Source organism: Humulus lupulus, chromosome 2 (assembly GCF_963169125.1).
Source record: "Humulus lupulus chromosome 2, drHumLupu1.1, whole genome shotgun sequence".
Taxonomy (NCBI): Eukaryota; Viridiplantae; Streptophyta; class Magnoliopsida; order Rosales; family Cannabaceae; genus Humulus; species Humulus lupulus.
The window spans coordinates 120,458,288-120,465,816 of record NC_084794.1 but is presented as its reverse complement, the minus strand read 5'-3'; positions in this window follow the sequence as shown (position 1 = coordinate 120,465,816).

Below are 7,529 nucleotides of genomic sequence, written 5' to 3'. Positions count from 1 at the left end.
TTTCATAGCCACACCGTAGATGGTTAAAAATGACTAGTGGATGCTGATAGTGGTGCCAACAACCATGTTACAATTGATGCAGGGAACTTACAGGGAAAGAATGAGTACCATGGTGAGGAAACCTTGGAAGTCGGTAATGGTAATGCCTTAAATATAGTTCATGTTGGTCATAGTGTTCTTCAAAAGAAAATCTGGTTGTAATCTTTTGTTGAATGATATGTTGCATGTTTCCAATATTACCACTTTTGCTTAATGATATGTTTCATGTTCCCAATATTACTAAGAATCTTGTTAGTATTTCCAAACTCACTTTAGATAATAATGTCTTCATTTAGTTTTTCTCTAATTGTTGCTTTGTGAAGGACAAGCAAGCAAGGAGAGTGGTATTTCAAGGGAGGGTTAAAGATGGAATTAATGAACTTGCAATTCTAGCTTCCAAGCTTCATCGAGCAACCTTCAATCCAACCGAGTCTTCATCTTCCAATAATTTGTCTACAACTTTTTCCTTATTGAGTTAGTTCGAGTCCAAACACTCTCTAAATTCCAAGAAGTAGGTATTGCATAGGAGATTAGACCATCCTTCAAGTCCTGTCTTGAGTCACTTGAATGTAAAAGCTTTGAGTAATGAGAATGAATTTTTTTGTGATGCTTGTCAATTTGGAAAGTTTCATGCCTTACCTTTTAAAAACTCTGACATCCGAGCACAACACCCTCTAGACTTGATCCATACTGATGTATGGGAGCCTGCACCAATTATGTCCAACACCAATTTCAAGTTCTATATTCATTTTTTCGATGAGAATGGTCGATATACTTGGATATATCTACTTAGAGCCAAACCTGAGGCATTGCAAGCCTTCATTCTGACACTAGTTGAAAATCAGTTTGAAAGAAAAAATAAGAAGTTCCAAATTGACTAAGGAGGAGAGTACCAAGCCTTTGCAAATCTAGTCACCAAAAGTATAATTGTGTTTCAACATTCTTGCCCCCACACCTCTGCTCAAAACAGTTAAGCCGAAAGAAAACATCGTCACATCATAGAGATGGGACTCACACTCCTTGATCAAGCTAATATGCCATTGAAATATTGGTGGGACACTTTTGTCACCTCAGTCTATCTTATAAATAGGCTAACAGCTCCAATTTTGAATGGTAAGTCACCATTTTAGATTGTGTATTCTAGAGTTCCAGACTATAAGTTCCTCAAAACATTCGGATCAGCTTGTTTTCCATGTATCCGACCCTATCAATCTCACAAATTCTTTTACCATTTAGTCAAGTGTGTCAACTTAGGCTATGGTGAAGCTCATAAAGATTACAAACGTCTTAATTATACATGTCATAACTATATATATATCAAAATATCATCTTTAATGAGCTTGAGTTTCCATTCAGAAATGGTTTTCTTAACAACTACCAATCTTAACAGCCAATTGTTGTCGAAGTTCCCTCATGGTCTGTTGTAATGCCCCAAATTCTCTGATGTATTTAACGGTGTGAACAGTAGGCCGGGAGGGCCATACTTGCTTAATTGTATTATTAATTGATTAAATGCATGTATATGTTGATTATATTATGATATGATGTGAAATGCATGCATGTGAGTCCATACTTCTTTATACAGGGGTGTGATGGTAATTTGGCCCGTTGAGGGTAAATTGATTATTTATTCGCATGTTGGTGATATAATTTGAGACCACATTATGATGTGGGTTTGTTCGAGCCATTTGGCATGAGACGATCAAGGAATGTTTAATATCGGTTTGGCCATAACAGGCTTAAGCTCGAGGCTCGGGGTGAGTCTCGGGGTGTTTTAATGATTAGAGTGTTACCGGGCGTTAAAGGGTAATGGGATGTGAAATATTGGAGTTTGAGAATATTGAGATTAGCGGGAAAAGGGAAGCGTTAATTATGATTAACGGTGTAGGTGGAAAATTTCAAAATTGCCCTTAAGTTGGTTTTAGAGCCTTAAATGACCTAGGGGCATTTAGGTCATTTGGCTAGGATATATGTGGTTTTAGAAGGCTGTGGAAACTGTTCAAAACAGAGCAAAAATAGAGAGTCTTCTTCTTCCTTCCCGTACATCATTTCCTCTCTACCATTCTTTGAGGTTTGTGGTCCCAAGTTGAGGTGGCAAGTTAGGGAATCAAAGCTTGGAGGTTGTGGTCTTAGTTCATCATCTTAAGAGGGTTCAAAACCAGTTGGAGGTAAGGAATTGTCTTTGAATTTCAGGTTATACTCTGTTTTTGTTTATAGTTTTCAATTCATGTTTTTGATGTGGGAAGCATGAATCAAAGGAGGTTTTTGTGTTAGCTTGATTGGGGTTTGGTGAGAGTGAGTTAAGGGTGTTGATAGGGGGTTACATTGGGTGTTTGGAAGAGGTTTAAAGTTGGTTTGAGAGGCTGGTTCTAAGGGTAAAACGCAGGGGCAATTCTGGGTTCGCGTGCTGGTTTTAGGCTGAACTGGGCTGGGTGCCGCGGCACAGCTTTTGCGTGCCGCGGCCCACGCACGTCTGGAAGATGGAGCTTAGAGGCGTGCCGTGGCACAGCTTTTTGGGGTCGCGGCCCATAGACCAAATTTTGTTAAAAATGGTTTTTAGCTTAGGGATCCAAACCATAGGCCTCGGGGTTGAACCTAGTACCCAGTTGGGTAGTATTTGAGGTCTCGGGGCTAGGAGTTGGTTTGGGAATCCCCAGTTATAATTCTTTATTGATGAATCCTATATTTTGGTTATGACCAGGTAACCGCTAAAGGACCAAAAAGTCGATCGTTCTCAGGGTTGTTCTTTTATTCGTTCTTGCTCGAACCAGAGGTAAGAAAACTGCACCCCAAGTGTAACATGCATGGATATTCCTGAGGCATGTTGAATGTGAGAATATGGACATGGATTGAATATGGAATGCTTAGCATATGTTTCTCATTTGTGCATGGCACTGACTTATTAGTCAGGTTTGGCAAGGGTGCTAGTATCACTGTGAAGCTGTGACTTATTAGTCAGGTTCGGCAGTGGTATTGGGCATTGAACACGATGAACTGACTTATTAGTCAGGATGGCCTTGGCGTGTGTCACGCAAGCCTGTAAGATTGGATCTAATCAATTATTAGCATTGAATGACTCAAAGAGCATTAATGCCAGACCGACCCCGAGGGTCGATGAATGAAATAAGCACTTGGAGGCTAGTGGCTTACTCAGCAGCCACTCTCCCACTTGAATTAGTGACATGCATGGCAGTCACTCAGTGCGGTTTACCAGAACCCGTTGAAGGCTAGTGGCTTACCCATCAGCCACTCTTCCATCTGAATTAGTGACTCGCTTGTCAGTCACTCAGTGTGGTTTATCAGGACCTCATGTGGTGTTCGCTCATTTGTTTGAAAGCTTTATGCTCAGTGTGATTATCATGATAATCATTTGATAATGTTTACATTAAGTGTTATGTTTTCTTGCTGGGCCTTGGCTCATGGGTGCTATGTGGTGCAGGTAAAGGGAAAGAAAAGCTCACCTAGCCTTGAGTGGAGAGCTGATGTGGTGGTGTGTACATATGCGGCCGCTTGACCACCACGGTCAAGGTTTTCTCAGAGGAACTAGGGGGTTTACCCTATTTTTGCTGCTTAGGTCGGCGGGATTGTAACTTTACAACAGTAGTGACATTTTTGTACTGAGAACAGCTTGTAAACGTTTTGTTTAGCTCTGCAGAGCAGTTGTAATAAAATCTCCATTTCCTTTTTACTGGTTTTATACCTTAACCTGTTAATTACACTTAGAGCACGTTTTTGACCAAAGGACTCAGGTAGTGAGTCAAATTTCTGGTCCACCGTTCACCGTAACGGTTCTGGGGTAGCCAGGGCGTTACATCTGCCAACTTCTATCCTTCACCATCACATAAATCTCATGCACAATTTCAGGTTGATAGTTCTCATCTTAGAGCCGCCAATGAAGCACCCCCTCCATCTGCTTCAACTCCAAATAACAATCAGGTAAATTATTTCAATAATTACATTAATACTAAAGTTGGGTCTACTTATGAGGCTTCTATAGACTGTGGTTCAGCTGGCTCGTTTGTTGAACAAGAGGAGGTGCATTCTTTTCCTGAAACAACTCAAAGTGTATCATGCCTTCACATCCCATGATTACACGGTCTAAGGCTGGGATTTTGAAAACCAAAGTTTATCTTGGTCAGTCCCAATGACAACCTGTTACGAATGAGCCCAGGTCTATACCAGAAGCACTTGCACACACGAGCTGGAAGCAAGCAATGACAGAAGAATACTTGACATTGCTTAAGAATGGGACTTGGATTCTTGTTCCACACTCATCTCATATGAATATTGTGGGGTGTAAATGGGTGTTTAAAATTAAAAGGAATTCACATGGCTCTTTTCAGCGATACAAAGCCAGGCTCATTGCTAAAGACTTTCATCGTTACTAAAGGCTTTCATCAAAGACCTAGACTTGACTTTGGTGAGACATTTAGCCTGGTGGTGAAAGCTTCAACAGTCAGAACTATACTCACTATTGCAAAGGTTGGAATGTTTGAAAACCCGACATTAATAATGCCTTCCTCAACGGTCATCTTGATGAAGATTTTTACATGAGTCAACCTCATGGCTTTGAAGATACTGAAAAACCACAACATGTTTGCAAGTTGCATAAGTCGCTCTATGGTCTGAAATATACACCTCATATGTGATTTGATAGACTTAAAATCACTCTCCTAAGTTGGAACTTCACCAATTCTTTGGTAGATTCCTCATTGGTCTATTACAACTTAGCCGACATCGTCATTATTCTCCTCATCTATGTTGATGACATCATTGTCACCTGAAATCACACGAGTAAATTAAAGGAGTTTACAACCAAATTGAACAAGATTTTTTCTTGAAAGGATCTCGGTAATCTAAACTATTTTTTGGGCATTGAGGTATTTTGAGACCAAATTGGAATGTATCTTACACAATCCAAGTATATTGAAGATCTTCTATTGAGAAGTAATATGCACATATCAAGCCTTGCCCAACTCCAATGGCCATAGGGAAACCATTTTCCATTACTGATGGTGAACTCCTTGAAGAACCAAGTCTTTATCAAAGTGTTATTTGAGGATTACAATACACTAACTCACACACGCCCGGACATCAACTTCGTTGTCAAAAAATTATGCCAGTTCCTCAAGGCTCCCACAATTGCCCATTGGAGTACTGTCAAGTGAGTTTTAAGGTATCTCAAAGGTACACTCGACTGCAATCTGCACATTAAATACAATGAGCATTTTCACATTACTGGCTACTCAGATGCCGACTGGGCTTGTTTCCCCACGACAAAAAATCAGTTGCAACATAGTGCGTATATCTTGGGGATACATTGGTGTCTTGGTCATCCAAAAAGCAAGCTATTGTGTCTTGTTCAAGCACATAATCTGAATACAGGGTGCTAGCTCATGTTGCTACAGAAATTTCTTGGATACAAGGAGTTCTTTGAGAACTAAAGATGCTTGGGTCTAATGTCTATAACTTGGTGCGATAATCTTGGTGCAAGTGCTCTGGCTTTTAATCTGGTGCATCATGCTTGAACTAAGCATATTGAGCTAGATGTCCACTTTGTTCGAGACAAGGTCCTGCAGAAACAAGTTGAAGTTCGCTTCATATCATCACATGATCAGATTGTTGACTGTTTGACTAAGAGTCTGACATCGACCAGATTTCATTTCCTCATAGACAAACTTGATGTCGTTCACTCCCCATCGCATTTGAGAGGAGGTGTTGAGAAATGAAAATAACTATTACCTTTCAGCAACAAAATGGTGTTACCATTCCCTTGATATTAGAGCAGTGGTCTCAAAGGTTGTTATTCCATTGTGTAATTGTTAATTTGTTATGATTTTGTAATCTTGCTAGAATATTCTTGTGTGTACGTGGCATTGGCTCACTAACCCCTAATTTGTATCCAAACCAGACCATAAATACAACACTAGTGTGCCAGCCTCATTTGAGCTGAGCATTTACTCTTCATTTCAATTTCTCTCTGTTTTGTCTCTTTTGTTGTTTTCTATCTATTTCACTACTCCATCTCTCATACCAAACACCATAAAAGGATTATTATTGTCTTCTCCCTCTTGTATATTCTCCATCATTCATCTACTCTTCATTCTCCCTATTCTTCGTCTATCCTAACAAACATAGCCTTAACTTAAAAAGGAAACTAATTGAAATTAGTTGCTAAAAAAACTCAAATCTTCAATGTTTGATAGAATGGAAGGATAGTAGAATGGATGGAGAGCTTAGATAAAATAAGATAGAAAATGCGAAGAATAGAGAAGCCCCTTTTATGTTGTTTGATATTAGAATTGAAGTTGAAATGATTTTAAATTATTGCATTTATTAATACTTTTTAAATAATTATAATATTTAGATTATTTTATTTTGATTTTTTTCATTCTTTCTAAATTTAGATATTGAATTTTATAGATATGGAGGAAAAAGATCTCCCTTTTCTTCTCTCCTTTCTCTCTTGCCAAGGAGTAGTAACAACTAACTCTACTCCCTCAAAATAGTAATAAATTAAGTTGTATTCTGATCGCAACCAAGGGTTCTTTGATCGTGGTGCTTTCATCTACTAGAATGAAGATCATAAAGAGTCAAAGGAACCACAGTAAAACTCTAAAAAGAACCAAGCGAGGATTAATCAAAAGCTAACTATAAAATAACATACATGAAAGAAAAACAAATTTAATTAACAAGAATTATAAATGTCAAAAACACATCAGAGAATTAATTAAATAAAAGAGAAATTATTATTTGAAATAGGTTTTCTTCTTTTAACCCAAGTACAATAAAATTAGAAAGACATGATGATTTAAATCATGAATTTGTTATTTAACCTAGAAAACTTTTTTACAAAATCTTTGGGAGAAATTCTTTCTGCCAAATGCTATCAAGATGGGTTAAACTAAGATTAGTAGAGTAAGATTGAATGTAGCCAATTCTTGAGAATATAATGAAGATTTGCACTAAGTTATAGGCTGTAAAATCATAATAGAAATCTCATGTCTCTACTATGTCCACTAAATTTATGACAACTTATTGATTATAAGTAATATCAATTAAATACTTTTCTACTGCATTCCAATAAATTTATGACAACTCATTTAAAATATTGACTATAAGTAATATTAATTAAGTGCAAAATCTTTTTAAATGAGTCGTCATTAAGAGATTTTCTTGTTTGTTTCAAGGAAATTGAAAGAGAAACAAAGAGAGAAAGTGAGGTTAGGTTGAAAAAAAAATTATTTCTCTTAGATCACTTGTTTTGTATTAGACTTTGTCCATTGTTGAGATTGGTGGATAGTGGATACATCTAGGAGCTATGAATCACTGCTTTGTTTATTGTCCGCCGTCTAGCATTGTTTGTGTTCTCGAAGGGTCGTGCTCGTGTGTTCTGTTTGGTGGTACTTCAGGAGTGTTGCAGAATGCAACATTTTCTCCCGTTGATGTGGACTCATTTACATTTCATAAGATCTCCTTAGATGTTGTTT